Source organism: Bos mutus, chromosome 11, assembly GCF_027580195.1.
Source record: "Bos mutus isolate GX-2022 chromosome 11, NWIPB_WYAK_1.1, whole genome shotgun sequence".
NCBI classification, from domain to species: domain Eukaryota; kingdom Metazoa; phylum Chordata; class Mammalia; order Artiodactyla; family Bovidae; genus Bos; species Bos mutus.
The window spans coordinates 25,544,967-25,565,443 of NC_091627.1; positions in this window are offsets into that span (position 1 = coordinate 25,544,967).

Sequence of the window (20,477 nt, forward strand, 5' to 3'; positions counted from 1 at the left end):
GAACCCTCCTCCCTCCTCCCTCCCCATACCATCCCTCTGGGTCGTCCCAGTGCACCAGCCCCAAGCATCCAGTATCTGAAGGTACGTTTCTTAAGTGGACTATTTAAAATCTTCTACTTTTGCATTTGTGTTGCAAGATTTTGACCCTGCCAGTTACTGATTCTTTAATAACTGTAGATGGAACGATAGCAAAGCCTGGCACTCCTTTGAGAGTTTTGAATAACATTAATGTATTTGAGTGAGTGAAGTCGCTCAGTCGTGTCCAACTCTTTGCAACACCATGAACTGTAGCCTACCAGGCTCCTTCATCCATGGGATTTTCCAGACAAGAATACTGGAGTGGGTTGCCATTTCCTTCTCCAGGAGATCGTCCCAACCCAGGGATTGAACCCAGGTCTCCCACATTGTAGGCAGACGCTTTACCATCTGAGCCAGTCCTCATCTAATTCTCAGATGAGAGAACTGAGTCACAGTTCTAGTGAAGGCCTACCATAGTCCCAGAGATTACCCTCAGATAAAGAAATGCAGGAGAAAAGTTTCCCACAGAAGATCTATGAGGTAGACCAAGGCGATATGATCAAGGCAGTGAAAAATGAATAAAAGAGACAGCTATAATCTATCAATGGTACTGTCATACTAGAAGAAAGAACATCAAGAGAAGAAAGGAGATCTGCATAGAGGCCTAACAGACTCTGGAGAGCAATCTGTGAGTATTTGGCCAAATTTGTGGAGGCAGAAAAATCTCAAATCCTGATAATTCCAGTAAATGCAGAAGTGGTCTCTCCTAGAGCAGTTTACCAAAAATAACACCATTTATCTGTTATCTATTTGTTATCTAATTTGTTATCTATTATGCCAGGTGCATTATTAGGCACTGAGTGCTTATGGTTACTACCTCATTACAACAATCCAGCAAACAAAGAAACAGATTTGAATGGATTTATTGATGTTTCAAAGTCACAGAGCTAGTAATCTCAGCCCATTACTAGCTCTATGATCTTGGGCAGATTGGACTTAAACTCTCCCAATTAAGTAACTATGGAGTCATGACTGCAACTTTCCTCACTAGAGAAGGAGGCTACTGGGCTCAGAGATCTCAAAACCCCTTACAGCTCTGACAGCCTTATGTATTCTGGACTATCCTCACTGTCTTAGGTGTGCAAAATTGGACATTGCCTGGTGTCTATTAAAATAACAACCACTATAACAATTAAATTCTGAGCTCTCTCCAATCCCCATTGTCTATGATTTTTCCACTAACTTCTTTCTATATATAATATTGGAGGACACATCAAATTTTGACAGAAATATTTCTAAGCTTTTCTTGTTCCTTTTGTTCTAGTACCACATTCATACCATGATCCCCACTCTCCAATGCTAGGATGAATCTGGATATCCAACCTACAGTTCATTCTATCCAATTCCATTTAACATACATTTACTGATTTCCTATTCTATGAGCCAAACTGTATGCCAGACACATTTGGCAGCTCAGGGATAGATGAGGCCTGATTTCCGTCTTCAAGAGATTTATAACATTGTGGCAGGAGAGAAAAGTGATATTTAAAAAGCTCTTTCTCATCCATTATCTTTAATCATCATAATGATTCAATAAGATAATACAATATTAATATCTTATGGTATAATGGTGATAACTATATTTTCTCTTTATCCTTATCCAAATAGACTTTTACTGATGCTACTTCATAGTTAATACCTCAGTTCTTAATTGTATATTTGGAATAAATAGTTTCAATGATTTGTAGAATTCCAATGTAATTCCAATCTGCCAAATCCTCATGTGAATCTTGACCCATGGAGAAGTGTTAGCTTCTCAGTCATCTCTAGCTCTCTGCAACCCCATGGACTGTACAGCCTGCCAGGCCACTCTGTTCATGCAATTCTCCAGACAAGAATACCGGAGTGGGTAGCCATTCCTTTTTCCATGGGATCTTCCCAACCCAGGGATCGAATTCAGTTCTCCTGCATTGCAGGTAGATTCTTTACCATCTGAGCCACCAGTGAAGTCCATGGAGAAAGAACTACACAATGATTTGAAGGACAAAATGAGAGCATTGAATTACCCTCATCCCTACCAAACTATACTTCAAAAGAAAGATTTTATCCCTTGAGGAACCATAGGAATGCCACCATAAAATACCCAAAAGATGCATATGGTATGCTTCTTAGCATTCAACTTTAGTTTGGCCAGTGCAAAATATTGATGAGATTAGAAAATTGGTGATAATGCATATTGCAGGCATTTGCCATACTGGTTTCCTTATTGGAGTTATCTGCTCCTAGTCTGCAGTTATTGATAGAACAAATGCATTCTTATCCATTCTCATAAACAAAAAACACTAAAAGTAGTCTGCTTTAACTTGGTCATACAAAAGTATAGCTTTAGTGTCCTAGGAATGACAAGCCTGAGTTGTCAACTTCCAAGTTCTGTGCCAAAACTTAGTTTCCCAGAATCTCTCACAGTCCTGGAGGATATCATGCCAGTTCAGTTCATTAAAGATATTATATTGTCTCTTTGGAAAAATGTCCATTGAGTTCTTCTGCTCATTTTTTAAACAGAAAGTGCAGATGACAGATAGGCATATTAAAAGATGCTCAACATCACCAATCATCAGATAAATACAAATCAAAACCACAACAAGGTATCACCTCTCACCTGTCAGAATGCCCATCATCAAAAAGAACACAAATAACAAATGCTGGTGAGGATGTGAAGAAAAGGGACCCTTGTACACTTTTGGCAGAAATGTAAATTAATGCAGCCACTGTGGAAAACAGTAGGGAGGTTCCTCAAAAAACTAAAAATACAACTATCATATGACCCAGAAATTCCACTCCTGGGGATATAGCCAAAGAAAACAAAAAAAGAAAAAGAAAAACTAATTTGAAAAGACCCATGTACCCCAATGTTCACAGCAGCATTACTTAAAATAATCAAGATATGAAAGCAACCTGTGTCCAACAATAGATGAATGGATAAAAAAGATGTGGTGTAAAAATACAGTGGAATAATAGCCATAAAAAGAAGGAAATTTTTGCATTTGCAATAATATGGATAGACCTGGAGGGTATTATGCTCAGTAAAATGTCAGAAAGAGAAAGACAAATGCTATATGGTATCACTTGTATGTGGAACCTAAAAAACACAACAAAGTAGTGAATGCAAAAAAAAGAAGTCTCACAGATATAGAGAACAAACTAGCGGTTACCAGTGGAGAGAAAGAAGGGGAAAGGAGGAGCAAGGTAGTATGTGGAGGATTAAGAGGTATAAACTACTAGGTATAAAACAAGCTACAAGGATATATCATATAATATGGGTGATACAGCCAATATTTTATAATAACTATAGAGTATAACCTGTAAAATTGTGAGTCAATATGTTGAGCACCTATAACTTACATAACATTGTACATCAACTATACTTCAATAATTTTTTTTCTAATTTAAAGGAAGAAAGAAAGACATTATATTGATGGAACAAAGTGGCAAGTTGGTCAAGAAAACAGTGCAATGTTTGGTGAACACTGTTGGGTTAAAGAGCAAGTTACATCACTTGGTGTTCTACTTGGATCATTTCACCTAGTAATTTACCACTCTAGATGGGGCCTAGGGCCACAGAAAATACTCAGACTGGTCCTGACTTCAGAGCAGGTGTCTCCAATATATGCTTTTACAGCTCAGCACAGTTTTAGTACCTGAAGTCCGAATCTGTAGAGGACTACCACAATCATGGAGGACTACCTGTTCTCACCTGAATTACATAGAAAAACCGGATACCTGTTCATTGTCTAGGACTGAGTGTTAAGTCCTGGTCTGTTGCTTAGATAAGAAAGCATTAAACTTACTGTTCAGCTTCTATGGAACCTACAGGATTCAGTTCAGTCCCTCAGTTGTGTCCAACTCTTTGCAACCCCATAAACTGCAGCACGCCAGGCCCCTCTGTCCATCACCAACTCCCGGAGTTTACCCAAACTCATGTCCATGGAGTTGGTGATGCCATCCAGCCATCTCATCTTCTGTCGTCCCCTTCTCCTCCTGCCCCCAATCCCTCCCAGCATCAAGGTCTTTTCCAATGAGTCAACTCTTCGCATGAGGTGGCCAAAATATTGGAGTTTCAGCTTCAACATCAGTCCTTCCACCCAGGACTGATCTCCTTCAGGATGGACTGTTTGGATCTCTTTGCAATCCAAGGGGCTCTCAAGAGTCTTCTCCAACACCACAGTTCAGAAGCATCAATTCTTCGGCACTCAGCTTTCTTCACAGTCCAACTCTCACATCCATACATGACCACTGGAAAAACCATAGCCTTGACTAGACGGACCTTTGTTGGCAAACTAATGTCTCTGTTTTTAAATATGCTATCTAGGTTGGTCATAACTTTCCTTCCAAGGAGTAAGCATCTTTTAAACTACAGGGTACCTACCATCAGCTGCACAAGGCCATAGCTCTCCTCCTCTCCAATCTGAGCCTCCTGTCCTGCAATTGTGTGCTCTCTGCAGCTGCATTATCTCCATAAAATCAACATTGTTTGCTCACTGGATATGAGATCACTGTTATTAAATACTCTGGTGTATTTTTAAAAGCACACACTTTCTTTTTAGAGTTAAACTAAAATCAAAACCCCATTTCATATCATTATGACAATTCCTGTGAAGTCCTATTAAATATGATGCTGCAGAAGCAGGAGCTAATGATAATTGCCCTTTAATGGCATCAAGTTCAATTTCATTTCAAAGAATACCCTCCAGAAATTATATCCCCAGCAAGCAGGCATATTTCAACCTGCCAGCAATTGCAGCTAAGTAATATAGTTAAAATAAAATTGTTAAGTGGCAAATGCAGCATCCACAGCCATCTCAATAATCTGGATTTTAACCATTTGTTTGTTGGTTTGTTTCAAAGTCTTGAATGTTTAATTATATACACTGCCTAAGATAAAGGGGAAAATCTGACCAACTTCATAGCCTGAGGATCCCTGGTGGTATAATAATTGACATAAAGACACCTGCAGTGCAGGAGATGTAGGTTCAATCTCTGGGTTAGGAAGATCCCCTAGACAAGAATATGGCAGTCCACTCCATTTTCCAGTCCTGGAAAATCCCATGGACAGAGGAGCCTGGTAGCCTGCAGTCCATGGAGTCACAAAGAGTCAGACATATCTGAATGACTAAGCACACACACACATATAGCTTGAGGATCCCTAGTGGTGTTATAATTGACATTACTAATAGCACATAGCATAATTAAGAAAATTACAGAAAGTACTATTCTTGGTACAAATCCTAGTGACATCCTGACTCTGTAACACTGAGAAAATTACTCACTATCTGTGAACTCCAGGATTGGCTTATGTTTTAAATGAGATTTGGTGGTGGTGGTGGTGTTGCTTAGTCACTAACTCTTATTCGACTCCTTTGCAACCCCATGGACTGTAGCGCACCAGGCTCTTCTGTCCATGGGATTTCCCAGGCAAGAACACTGGAGTGGGTTGCCATTTCCTTCTCCAAGGGATCTACCTGACACAGGGATCAAATTAGAATCCCCTATTTTGAGAAATAGTTCTCAACTTACAACTGACCTTGGAGGAAGTCTGAACTCACAAACGTGAGAACGTGAGCCTTCCTCATCCGTGAAGATTCTTTACCAGTGAGCCACCAGGGGAGTCCTTTAAACTATATCAGTTCAGTTCAGTCAGTTCAGTTGCTCAGTCGTGTCTGACTCTTTGCGACCCCATGAATCACAGCACGCCAGGCCTCCCTGTCCATCACCAACTCCTGGAGTTCACTCAAACTCACATCCATCGACTCGGTGATGCCATCCAGCCATCTCATTCTCTGTCGTCCCCTTCTCCTCCTGCCCCCAATCCCTCCCAGTATCAGAGTCTTTTCCAATGAGTCAACTCTACGCATGAGGTAGCCAAAGTACTGGAGTTTCAGCTTCAGCATCAGTCCTCCCAATGAATATTCAGGACTGATCTCCTTCATAATGGACCAGTTGGATCTCTTTGCAGTCCAAGGGACTCTCAACAGTCTTCTCCAACACCACAGTTCAGAAGTATCAATTCTTCGGTGCTCAGCTTTCTTCACAGTCCAACTCTCACATCCATACATGACCACTGGAAAAACCATAGCCTTGACTAGACGGACCTTTGTTGGCAAAGTAATATCTCTGCTTTTCAATATGCTTTCTAGGTTGGTCATAACTTTCCTTCTAAGGAGTAAGTGTCTTTTAATTCTATGGCTGAAATCACCATCTGCAGTGATTTTGGAGCCCAGAAAAATAAAGTCTGACACTGTTTCCACTGTTTCCCCATCTATTTCCCATGAAGTGATGGAACCAGATGCCATGATCTTCATTTTCTGAATGTTGAGCTTTAAGCCAACTTTTTCACTCTCCTCTTTCACTTTCATCAAGAGGCTTTTTAGTTTCTCTTCACTTTCTGCCATAAGGATGGTGTCATCTGCATATCTGAGGTTATTGATATTTCTCCTGGCAATCTTGATTCTAGCTTGTGCTTCTTCCAGCCCAGCGTTTCTCATGACGTACTCTGCTGCTGCTCCTGCTAAGTCGCTTCAGTCATGTCCAACTCTGTTCGACCCCATAGACGGCAGCCCACCAGGCTCCCCCATCCCCGGGATTCTCCAGGCAAGAACACAGGAGTGGGTTGCCATTTCCTTCTCCAGTGCATGAAAGTGAAAAGTCAAAGTGAAGTCACTCAGTCGTGTCCGACTCCCAGCGACCCCATGGACTGCAGCCCACCAGGCTCCTCCATCCATGGGATTTTCCAGTCAAGAGTGCTGGAGTGGGGTGCCACTGCCTTCTCCAAGTTAAATAAGCAGGGTGACAATGTACAGCTTTAACATACTCCTTTTCCTATTTGGAACCAGAGTGTTGTTCCATGTCCAGTTCTAACTGTTGCTTCCTGACCTACATATAGGTTTCTCAAGAGGCAGGTCAGGTGGTCTGGTATTCCCATCTCTTGAAGAATTTTCCCCAGTTTATTGTGATCCACACAGTCAAAGTCTTTGACATAGTCAATAAAACAGAAATAGATGTTTTTCTGGAACTCTCTTGCTTTTTCCATGATCCAGCAGATGTTGGCAATAGTGTATGCTAAATGCCTGCCATGGTACCAGACAGCAACCAAACTTCCAAAAACAACACCTGTTGTTCGTATCCTTTGTGGTCACTCTGCTGGCAAAGATGCCCCCAGAGATGCCCTAAAATAGTTCAGTTCAAACGGGGAATAAGGAAGAGGCTCAAGGTGATAAGAAGAACTAAGTTATCATGATGGTGATTAGCATGCCCTCACCCCTACTTGTTTCCTAGGGAGATCTAAAGCATTATTTTCTAGCTGGAGGTCAGTCCCACAAAACAAAAAGAAATGGAGCTACACTAAGGAGCAAGAAGGAGGAAGTCTGAGTTGCTGAAGCTCAGCTGTCTAAATAACAAGCTAGACAGCTGGTGGGAGAGGAAGTCAGGGAAAGTCAAAGAATAATACATACTGCGAAAATCCGATGTGTGTATAGAGCCACAGTCTGGAGAAGTTTCCAACCTTCACTGTGCTCATTCTAATCACCTGGTTTGACAGAGAAAACCTTTGCCCCGGTGGATTCTATAAAAAGATTCAGGGAATGAATGTTCTACAGAGGCTGTGTAATGACTTTTAGTCTGGAAGCAATGGTTGGGAAACAAAGTCTACCCTAGAATCAAGTCTATTTCCAGGGATAAAATTGGGTGCACTCCAAAAGCCTCCAAGTGCTTTTCAGGGGGCAGGGGGGAAATAGAGTTGGAGGTATTGTTCATCAGCACAGGTAAAGACAGATACGCACAGTGTTGCATTTAGCCCCTATTTGTGGAAGTAACGCTGTGTGCTTCATCATTAAGCCCGTGGAGACCAATGTGAACAGCATTTTTCCACTTCCATATAAAACAATAATTGGTAACATTTACTGAGTGCTTATGGTGCTCCAGGCACAAAACTCTTTAAGGAAACAGGATAGAATTTGCTTCTGAGTGAGCAGAGTCAAGACATATGAAGCTCCTTCCAGAGACTCTGCAGTAACTGTTTTCTCCTATCACATGTCCATACACGTGAATGTTGTTCAGGTTCTCACGAGGCCAGAAAGGAAGGATTCCACCATCACAACAGCTTCCAGTTATTTAGATTCTTTCAGATTAGTCTTTCCTGAATGAAGAGTTTGTTCCCTGATACCAAGCCTGCAAACATCCTCCTGCTGCTGCTAAGTCACTTCAGTCATGTCCAACTGTGTGCGACCCCAGAGACAGCAGCCCACCAGGCTCCCCCATCCCCGGGATTCTCCAGGCAAGAACATTGGAGTGGGTTGCCATTTCCTTCTCCAATGCATGAAAGTGAAAAGTGACAGTGAAGTCACTCAGTCGTGTCTGACTCTTCGAGACCCCATGGACTGGAGCCAACCAGGCTCCTCCATCCACAGGATTTTCCAGGCATGAGTACTGGAGTGGGGTGCCATTACCTTCTCCAGACATCCTCCTACTGCTTTGCAATTATTACCTTGATTTTCCACTCTTTGGTTAGCTGAAGTATTAGTGTCAGCAAGAGCAGTGCATGTTAAAACTCATGAAAGGGATTGTCATTTAACCCTGTGGACTTGCTCCTTCTTGCAACACTGACAGCTGCCTTAAGTCCTGGTTACGATTAATGACAATTTGGTAGCGGTTGTACATAGCACATTTCATCTCCAGCTTACAAAAGGCTCTGTAAAATTTCCCTCACCATCCTTCCCAGCAGGATGAAAGATTTAAGAAGCCAGAAAGATTAAGCTGCATGCCCAGTGAACAGTAATGAAAGAAAAAACAGAAATCAAGTTTCTCTAGGTTTAAGCTGGTGCCTCTATTCATGGAGCCAGAATGCCTCCTTGAAAAGGAAGTGACATGAAAGCAATGTGTAGAATCCCATAGCACGCATGGGAAGAACTACAGTACTGCTGGTTCACAAACTGGCCCCCATGCCCAAAAGGCACAGAGAGGCTCAAGAAAGAAGCCTCTCCAGGCTGGTCAGTTCAGTCACTTAATCGTGTCCGACTCTTTGCAACCCCATGAACTGCAGCACACCAGGCCTCCCCGTCCATCACCAATTCCCAGAGTTTACTCAAACTCATGTCCATTGAGTCGGTGATGCCATCCAACCATCTCATCCTCTGTCGTCCCCTTCTCCTCCTGCCCTCAATCTTTCCCAGCATCAGGGTCTTTTTAAATGAGTCAGTTTTTTGCATCAAGTGGCCAAAGTATTCGAGTTGCAGCTTCAACATCAGTCCTTCCAATGAATACTCAGGACTTATTTATCTCCTTGTAGTCCAAGAGACTCTCAAGAGTCTTCTCCAATGCCACAGTTCAAAAGCATCAATTCTTCAGCACCCAGGCTGGTAGAGCAGGTTTAATAAGCAAGGAAATGGACATTCAATGCTTGTCTTGAGCACACACATCCATACACCAGAACCTCAAGTTTACATACAGGACTTACCTAAGTTCAGCCACATATACCATCTAAATGATCTCCAACAACACATTGCTCTCTTAAGGCAGTATCCTTGAAATGGCTCTGGAAACTGAATGAAATGTACATTCCAAAGATGGGGTAGGGGATGAGAAACCTGCAATCACCCAGGTCCAGCTCCCAGGTCAATGAGAGGTCACATCCTCTCAATTACCTCTTACAATAAATATTTCTCTTTTCCTTTGGCTCTCAGAATCTATTTGTAACTTTGAAACAGACCTATTGATCAGGTCAGGTGGGGCTACTGGGGCTTCCCAGGTGGTGGTAGTGGTAAAGAACTCACCTGCCAATGCAGGTTAGACCTAAGAGATGTGGGTTCAATCCCTAGGTTGGGAAGATCCCCTGGAGGAGGGCACAGCAAACCTCTCCAGTGTTCTTGCCTGGAGAATCCTATGGACAGACGAGCCTGGCAGGCTGCAGTCCATAGAGTCGCACAGAATCAGACATGACTGAAATGACTTAGCATGTGCATGCACAGGCCCACTATTGTTCTAGGACTACTATTGATCAAGAATCCTGAAAAAGGCTTGAAGAGTTGTTACTAGTTTGAGGGGTTGTGATTTATTTCTAAGCAGGAAGTTCCGTCACGCTTGTTTCAAGATCAGCAATAGTCAGGAAGAGAAACTAATTTTATATGTTTAAACTGGGCAAAAAGTTAAAGACCTCTGTTGTGGTAGGTCCAGTGAAACCACAATGACTCCCATCTCTTCTTTCTCAAACCACATCAGCTTATTCTCCAAGAAGGAGAAGAGGCTCTAGGGAGCTATGTAGGACAACTTCTGACTCAGTCCTTTTAGCAGCAAGAGGCTGAAGAATTCAGTAGGAAAAAGTTCTAAACTCTTAAAAGAGCTGACTTCAAGCCTCAGACCTAGCTTTTCATGGGACAGGTTCTTTAATCTTCCAGTGTTCTGTCTCCTGGAAGTAGAATGAAAATTCTGTTCCGAGCAAGTTAGGAAACTTATTTATTAAAAAAGAATCAAGTAGAATCGGATTAGCCAAAATGGAAAACCTTGAGCTCACTTCTTCTCACAGGCACACCACAATTACAACTATTTACATTGAAAACAGAGGCTTCCCTGGTGGCTCGGGTGGTTAAGAATCTGCCTGCAATGCAGGAGACCTGGGTTCAATCCCTGGGTCAGGAAGCCAGCTGATGGAAAAGACCAGAACCTATCAAAAAAGATCTTCTACATCTAAAGATATAAAGAAGAAACCAAAATGAGACCAGCAGGATGAGCAGAGTCATGGTACTGTCAAGTCCCATACCACCATGCACAATCCACAGATGGAAAAAGATTACAATTACAAAGGTTCTGCCTAAGAAGTGAGGTGTCTGAGTCCTACATTGGGTTCCCCATCCAAGGCTTCTGCATCAAGAGGAGCTCCCGGAACATTTGGCTATGAAGATCAGCAGGACTTATTTTCAGGAGACCCAGAGGACTGTGGGAAATAGAGACTCCACACCTAAAGGCACAAACAAAATCTCACATGCTCCATGACTCAGGACAGAAGCAGTAATTTGAAAGGAGCCTGGATTAGACCCACCTGCTAACCTTGGAGACTCTCCTGCAGAAGAGGCAACTAAAGCTCACCTTGGAGATTCAGACACTGGAGTCGGCCATTTGGGTGAGCTTGTTCTACCACATGGACACTGTGCTGACAAGGGTAATTTGGGGATTCTCCCTCTAGTTTATTAGCCACAGGACCAAGTCCCACACCCACCAAACCTGTAGGCACCAGTACTAGAATACTTCAGACCAAGCAACTAACTGGGTGTGTACACAGCCCCACCCACTAACAGACAGACTGCCTTAAGAGTCCCTGAGCCCACAGCCATCCCTAGACACAGCCACCAGAGAGCCCAAGACCCAGCCCCACATACACATCTAGTGTGTAAGCTCTAGATCTGTTCAGGACCCCAGAGTCCTGCATTCAGAAAACTGGGGACACAGCTCCATCTACCAGTGGGCAAGAACCAGCTCCAGAATCCCCTGGACCCTGGTCTCACTCACCAGCAAGCCCACTGTAACACTGGGACCAGTCTTACCCACCAGTGGGTGGACAACAACCCCAGGATACCCTCAGCCCCCAAGCCTGCAGACCTACCCCACCTACATGCAGGCCAGTACCAGCCCTGGGACCTGCTGAACCCTGGCCCCACCCATCAGCCTACCTTAGTCTCAAGACCAGCCTCACCCACCAGGACAATGACAGCCCCACAGCCTGCAGACACAGTCCAACCACTAGCAAGTCAGCACCTGTTCTGGGGCCTGCTAGCCCCTAACCTCATCCACCATCAGGTCAACACAAACACTCGAAGAAAGAAAAGAAGGAAGGAAAAAAGAAAGAAAGAAAGCAAACTCTTTCAAGAAAAGTAATGGTCACCAGAAACAATTTAAAATATTTAATGAAGATTGATGAATAAACTTTATTAACCATATAGTATACATTTACAAAGCAGTGAGTACTAAGAAGAAAATAAAAGTGTGAAACACAGGTCCTATTTTTCTATATTTCATAAGCTTGCCTTAGATAATAAACAAACACCCCTTAGAAAGGAACTGAATAGCAACTTATGCTGTATAGCATGTAAATAAATAGAGTTTCAAATGCTACAGGAAATATATGTGGAAGAGAAGGCATTGAAGGGTTTATGCAAACACAGATGAAAGTGCAGGAAAACAGAAAACCCAAGGTAGAAGGGATACTTAAGCAATGCTGTGGTACTGGGGGAAATATAAGGTTCCCTGGGGGCAAATGTAAACCATTTTCCTAGAGAGGAAAACTGTTTGCACAAGTGTAATAAATAAAATATGAATAATAAAATCAAACTATGATTCAGGCTCTACTGCACAAACACACATACATACATACACACACACACACACACACACAGGGAAAAAAAAAACCTCAATGAGAAGAAACAACAGAAGGGAAAACTTCCCATCTACAATATAAATAAGTAACTGAGGCAAACACTTATCAATAAATGTTCAAAATCTACTGAACAAAACAATGAAACTATAAAACTCTTGAAGGACTTAAAAGTAGATTTATACAAATGGACATACATATCAGGCTCTTGATTTGCAAGACAATGCAAAAAGCATTCTAAGTTACATTATAAATACAATGTGATCCCAGTAAAATATACCATCGTTTCTAAAGCTAGACAAGTTGATTAGAAAGTGTATTGTTAAAAAATCATAATATGCCATATTAGTAGAATACCTCTGAAAAGGAAGAGCAACAGGATGAGATAAGAGGTGGTTAGATCTACCATATAGTAAAGCATAAACCCTCTAAGAGTAAAACAATATGCTATTGCTATATATGGATTGAAAGACTTATCAATAAAGCAGAATTAAGTACCTAGAAACAGGACCTGTTTTGTGTGAATATTTAATATTTTAGTATATTTAATATACAAATCAGTGAAAGAAAGAAAAATGTTTAATATGTCATATTGGGGTAACTGACTATTCATATCACTAAAAAAAAAAGATTAAACAGATTGTTTCTCATGCTACAGACCAGGACAATTAACAGGGGATAAGGCATTTAAATGTAAAAATTGAAAACGTATAGATATTAAGGAAAAAAGCATTGGTAAATTCTCTATAACCTGAAAAAAGACAAATTTAAGAAGCAAAAAGAAAAGATTAATCAATTTCATAAATATTTTTTAATTATGACAGAAAGCATAAGCAAAGTGGAAAAGACAATACACAGATAAATATTTGCAACATGCATGACAGATGAAGTGAAGTGAAAGTTGCTCAGTCATGTCCGACTCTTTGTGACCCCATGGGCTGTAGCCTGCCAGGCTCCTCTATCCATGGAATTCTGCAGGCGAGAATCCTGGAGTGGGTAGCCGCTCCTTCTCCGGGGAATCTTGCCAGCCCAGGGATCGAATGCAGGTGTCCTGCATTGCAGGCAGATTCTTTACCATCGTAACCATCCAGATTCTTTACCGAATTGCAGGCTACCACCAGGGTAGCCCAAGAATATTGGAGTGGGTAGCCTATCCCTTCTCCAGCAGATCTTCCCAACCCAGGAATCAAACCAGAGTCTCCTGCATTGCAGGTGAATTCTTGACCAGCTGAGCTACCAGATAAGGATTGACAATCCTAAAATAGAAAGACGATAAGTAGATAATCATCTAATATACAGAAGAAAAACTATGATAACCCTATTGAAAAATGAGCAAGAGGTAATAATACAGATTTAACAGAAAAAGAAATGCAAATGGCCCTTTAATATGAACATAAGCTCAACATCATTCAGAATAAGAGAGCTGCAGATCAAAACTACAAAGACACCATTCTCACCTCTCAGGCTATCAAAAATTCAAAAGTATAGCAATATATTCTTCTTGGTAAGGATTTAGAGAAAGAGTGTCACACATTGCTAATGTGAATGCCAAATGGTACAATCACTAGATGACAGAATTAAGCAACCTTGCTGATTCTACATCTGGAGCAATAAATGTACAACATTTTTTAATTTGAAAAATCTAGGAAGTTTTCAAAGTCTGCTGTATTTGTATCAAGAGAACTCAACAGCCAACTTCAGGGAACTTCAGCTAACTAAAGACAGGATAATTTGAGCAGTATACTTAATATATTCATGAGCTTTAAAATCATTATATATGTTTTCTAAATAATTCTAAAAATTAAATACTAGCTTATTTGTTATCACTGGAGGATGTTAGAAGATTCAACACATAATTCTGAAAAACGTTAACTAAATTCAGAGTGTTTGCCCTGCCTTTCCTCTTTGACCTATACCTCAGGCTAATCTATTAGTTGATAATGGGAAGTTTCTCTTTAAAGAATTAGTTATTTAAGAACCCACCACTTTGTAACTTGTAATGAAACAATGGGTAAAAGTAATGATCATCAATGGTTCTGAAGCCACTGGGTGGAAATCTGATAGGAAACGTTATGACTGGGTCAAGTTGAACCTGGGCCCACTGATTAATCTTAACATCACAAAAAGAAAGAAATCAACCATTACATTCCACCTGAAGTAATGAAACACGAAGTTCTCACTGCTACAAAGTACCCGTGTCAAAAATTTGAAGCTAAATCTGATTATACCTCCAGATTTAATTATTAAGTTGAACCATATAAAATGGCCAATACTTGATCATTTTGAACTACAAAAATACAATTTCACCTGGTTCAAATGAATAGAGAGAACAGAGAAGAATGTTAGTGAAAGTGAATCACTCAGTCATGTCTGACTTTTTGCGACCCCATGGACTTAATAGTCCATGGAATTCTCCAGACCAGAATACTGGAGTGGATAGCCTTTCCCTTCTCCACGGGATAGTCCCAACCCAGGGATCAAACCCAGGTCTCCCGCATTGCAGGAGATTCTTTACCAGCTGAGCCACAAGGGAAGCCCAAGAATGTTAATAGTGAGGCAACTGGCAAAATCTAGATAGTGAAAATCACTCCATTTCCTCAACAATAAAACAACAGCAAATTAGTAAGGAAATTTTAAAGCAGGGTGAGAGTACTTATAGACTGAAAAGAATTGAGATTTATTGATGAAACACAAGTGTGAATCTTACTAGGATTCTGACTATTTAGATTCTGATTCAAATAATCCAACTATCAAAAGAAATTAAGAAAATTTTAAAACTGAATATTTGATGATGATAAAGAATTAGGACTAATTTTTGGTATGTTAATGGAATTATGGTATTCTTTTAAGTACTTTTTTTAAAGACATATATGAGAGTGTATTACAGATGAAATTCAGTTAGTCTGGAATTTGCTTTAAGATAATCTAAAGAGTGGCTATGAGAAAAAAAAGAGATATGAGCATAGATGAACAATGTTGACTATGTCAATAGTTATGAAAGGTGGGTGCTGGGTACATGGACATTCGTTAAACTATTCTTTATCCTTTTGTATATATGTATAACATTTCTCATTTTAAAAAAATGGGGAAAGTATATTTAGACTCTAATCATTGGAGGGTCATTGACAGTCTCTCACTGGGGAAGAAGAAATTCATCAAATTACAAAAAAACAAAACACTCATTCTTGTCTTGCATTTTTTCTGTGGTACACATAGGAGACCAATATAACTGCAATTCCTTTCAACCTGACTGTTTGAAGCCCAAAGCAAAGGTATCTCTAGAACGAGTGGGTGGCAGACACCCTTGCCTTACAGCTATTTTTTTTTAAGAGAGAAATGAAAGAAAAAAGTCAACATGCAGGTCAGATCTTTGTGATTCTCTAATGCTCCAACAGATCGACTAGAAAAACTTTCCCCAAATAAATTGATGTTGTATAACTCAAAGACAGGAAAGGTTACACAAAGTTTATACATTTTTTTAATAAAACTTTAGAAGTGAACCAATTTAAACTACCTGAGCAGAAAGTTAAAATGATATATTACTTTTTCTCTATCTAAAAGAAACAGTTATATGCTTTGAAATACTCTTCATAATCCAAGGCACATTAACATACTCTCTGTGCAAACTTGTTTATGCTATTAATTTTCTTAAGAAAGCTTCCTTCCAAGGATGTAAGCATAAATTTGAGTTTATGCCTTAGTGTATTTTTAATTCTATTTCTTTTAGATTTCATACATGGCTTCCAAGTGTTTTCAAGATTCAACTCCTGCCATCCTTAGAAACAGTAGCTTCCTCTTCTACTTTCCCCCTATGACATGACCCTTCACTGTGGTGGCTCTAAACCCAAAAGTGGCTCTCAAGGATTTCTACCTCCTGATGTTCAAGCTATTGTGGATCCCCTTCATTTGAACAAGACCTGTGACTTGCTTCTACCCAACACAATGCTGCAGAAGTAATTCGATGTCATTCCTGTGACTAGGTTACATTGTATTACAAAGCGGAGATTTGTTACTCCCATGATTAGGTTATGAAATGTATATGACCTGTCTTGTTGGGCTTCCCATGTAGCTCACAGGTAAAGAATCTGCCGGTAGTATAGGAGCTGCAGGAGACTTGGGTTCTATCCCTGGGTTGGGAACATCCCCTGGAGAAGGAAATAACAACTCACTCCAGTATCCTTGCCTGAGAAATCCCACGGACAGAGGAGCATGGAGAGCAACAGTCCAGAGGGTCACAAAGAGTTGGACGCTACTGAGCGCAGCACATGCACACACACACTGTCTTGCTAGCATACACTAGAAAGTCTTTCTTGCAGGCCTGGAAAAGCAAGTTGTTATGCTGCTGCTGCTGCTGCTAAGTCGCTTCAGTCGTGTCCGACTCTGTGTGACCCCATAGACGGCAGCCCACCAAGCTCCCCCTTCCCTGTGATTCTCCTGGCAAGAACGCTGGAGTGGGTTGCCATTTCCTCCTCCAATGCATGAAAGTGAAAAGTGAAAGTGAAGTCGCTCAGTGTGTCCAACTCATAGCGACCCCATGGACGGCAGCCTACCAGGCTCCTCTGTCCATGGGATTTTCCAGGCAAGAGTACTGGAGTGGGTTGCCATTGCCTTCTCCAAAGTTGTTATGATATGACTAGAAAAGGCCACATGGCAGGGCCTCTAGGTTCTGAGGGTCGTGATCTTTTGTCCCTATGACCTTTGACCCTATCACCATAAAGAAAACTTGGAAGGGGATCCTGAGCCCCAGAAAGAAGTGTAGCCCAACTGACACCTTGATTACAGCTCTGAGATACTGAGCAAAGGACTCAGGTTAGCCATGCCCACAATTCCAATCCATGGAAATTGTAAGATGATAAAAGCATGTTGTATTAAGATGCCAAGTTAGTAGTTGTCTCCTAGGCAGTAACAGAAAACAATATGCTTGTGAGCACACTTCCTGGTCCCCATCTCGTGTTCAAATGGATTTTTCTGTTTGGAATGATTCTCTCCCTTATTTACTTCTTATGCATTTTTGAAAATACATATAGCATGCTGTAAGACCATTTAAACATCTTCTCTTAAGTTCCTCCAATTCTTGCTTCCAACCAGCCTTTGTGTATCTGCAGTGGCCTTAAACATACATCTATTGTTGTAAATACCACCTTACATTTTAATTATTTATGGCATGCATACTTCACCAATTTTTTCCTTCACTCATTCATTCATTCATTTATTCAACAAATATTTATTTCCTGCAAACAACATACTAAATAGTATGTTAAGTGCTGGGAAGGCAGCCCTGAAAAAGTCTTTTCTCAAAAGACAGAAACCATTTCTGTTCATTCTCCTGATAAGTGCTCTGGAACACAAAAAAATCGGGACTCTAAGTGAATTTGCCAAAACATCAATTTTCCAAAGATAGTTTGCTAAATGACCAATTCATCAAAAACTGCCAAGCAACTTAAACTGGTTTTTCACAGCCATTTCACTTTGAGAGGCAAGTTTAGAATTGAAGTCTGAAAAACTGAGAACAGTATTCAAGGAAAAGCACCCTAGAATTCTGAGATACCTTTGCATTCTCCAGTATGAATCCTATGAAACATTGATATTCAGCCAAGTAGAATTCTGTGGTGAAAAGACTCTAGCAAATATGAGCAATCTGATTATCTGGTGAATTAACTTCAGTAAATTGGATTGCAGATTATTATTCTTATCTCTTTGATAGAAACAATAAAAGCAACAGTGATTTTAAGGAAGACAAGATTCACATAAATAAGGTTAGTTGGAGAGACCATTCTGGAGATTCAGGCCACACTCTGAGCTTTGAAAGAGGAGAAGAATCTAAGTGAAAGGAGGAAAACTTTCTGTGTGTTAGTTGCTCAGTTGTGTCTTACTCTTTGCAATCCCATGGACTGTAGTCTGCCAGGCTCCTCTGCCCATGGAATTCTCCAAGCAAGAATATTGGAGAGGGTTGCCATTCCCTTCTCCAGATCTTCCTGACCCAGGCCTTCTGCATTGCCAGCAGAGCCACCAGGGAGTCCACTTGGAAAAAGCTAATTATTTACAAAGGACAATGAGACTACATTTCCATTAAAGGAATTAAGTTGAAATTTAATTCATTAACTATTGGAAATATTAAAAATTAATTATTTTATTAATTTTAAAAAGTAGACATTCACAAAGAGACCTAAGAATCAGAATATTGTAGGAAAGATGAAACACCTACCTTGAGCAGAATTGCATTGCTCTTACAGTTAACTTTGGAGGGTTTAGAATTAGACATTGGGAAACAAAAACAAAAACAAATGCAATGATATTCTCCTTAACAGCAACAATGACAAAAATATGAATATATGGTCTTTACTTGTTTGATCTTACCCATGTCCGGCATGTGTCTCTCATGGGAGTATTACTAGTTGCTTTTCTTGCTTCTTGATTTCATGTCTGTTATCAGATCCTTTTTACTTCACGAAATGATTTCAAACTATTCCTTTATTGCTATTATTTTGTGTTTTCTATTTTGACGAATTGTTTGTGAAATTTTGGAATTATTTCTTCTTTCAATGATTGGCAGAATTTCCTTGACATAAAAATTTTGACCTCGTATTTTTTCATTTTTTGGCCTCATAGCATGACAAGCATGTGGGATCTTAGTTCCTTGACCAGGGATGGAACCCGTGCCCCCTGCTGTGGAAGCACAGAGTCTTAACCACTGGACCTCCAGGGGAGACCCTGGCCAGGTGTTTTTCTATTGTTATTCTTTTCAATTCTTTCAGGTTTTCAATTTCTTCATAGGTAATTTAAATTTGTCTAGGATTTTTTTAATTCTATCCAAGCTTAAAATATATTGACATGTAATTGTTCATTATATCATTATAATATAATTATAATATAATATAATATTATAATATTATATATAATAATTATATATTATTTATAATTATATTATAATTATATTATATAATATAATTATATTATAATATATTATTATATTATAATACAATATTATATCATTATATTATTTGTTTATTTTCTACAGCATATAATTATGCCCATGTTTTACCTCTAATGATATTTATCTGTACCTTCACTCTCTTTCTTTCACTTGTCTTTTTTGGGGTCAATTTTAATTTAGTCAAAAACTGACTTTTGTCTTTATTGATATTCTCTACTGTATTGTCAGCTTCAGTTTTTATTAATTTTACCTCATTATTACCAGTTCCTTTATTCTGCTTTCTTTGGATTTATTCTGTTTTCTCAACTTTTGAAGTTGAATGCTTAGCTCATAATGTTTAGTTCTTTAGCCACTTTAGAGTCCATTTTTTTTCTTTTCTGGGTGCATTTTTCCTGATATTTTTTCCTAATGTAATGTTTTTAGTTACTGGTTTCAAACATAGTATGATTTATTTGAAATTTATTAAATCATGCCTTATGTGGTCAGTTTTTCTAAACATCCCAGATGTACTTGAAGAAGTTCCCAATTATTAGGTGCAATATTCCATACATATTCATTAGGACATGATTATTATTTGTAATATTCAAATTTTATGTATACTTACTGATATATTTTTGTCTGAAGTCATATACTGAAAGACATGTTATAACCTCCCTCTATCATGATAAATAATATCAATTTCTCCCTTGAATTCTATCAATTTTTGTTTATATCTTCTTAAAGGAAATAAGTATAGAATTATACCTTTCTGAGAAGTTGAACCATTTATAGCTAGTGATATTTTTTGCCTCAAAGTTTTCTGATGTTAATATAGCTAACTCAGTGTCTTTTGGGTTTGTTTTTGTCTTTATATCTTTTCCATTCTTTTATTGTTTATTTTTCTCTGTGTCTTAATGTTTTAGGTGAGCTTCCCCAATAGCTCAGTGGTAAAGAATCCACCTACCAATGCATGAGACACGGGTTCAATCCGTGGGTAGGGAAGATCCCCTGGAGAAGGAAATGGCAACCCACTCCAGTATTCTCACCTGGATAATCTCATGGACAGAGGAGTCTGACGGGTTACAATTCACGGGGTCACAAAAGAGTAAGACACGACTTGGCGACTAAACA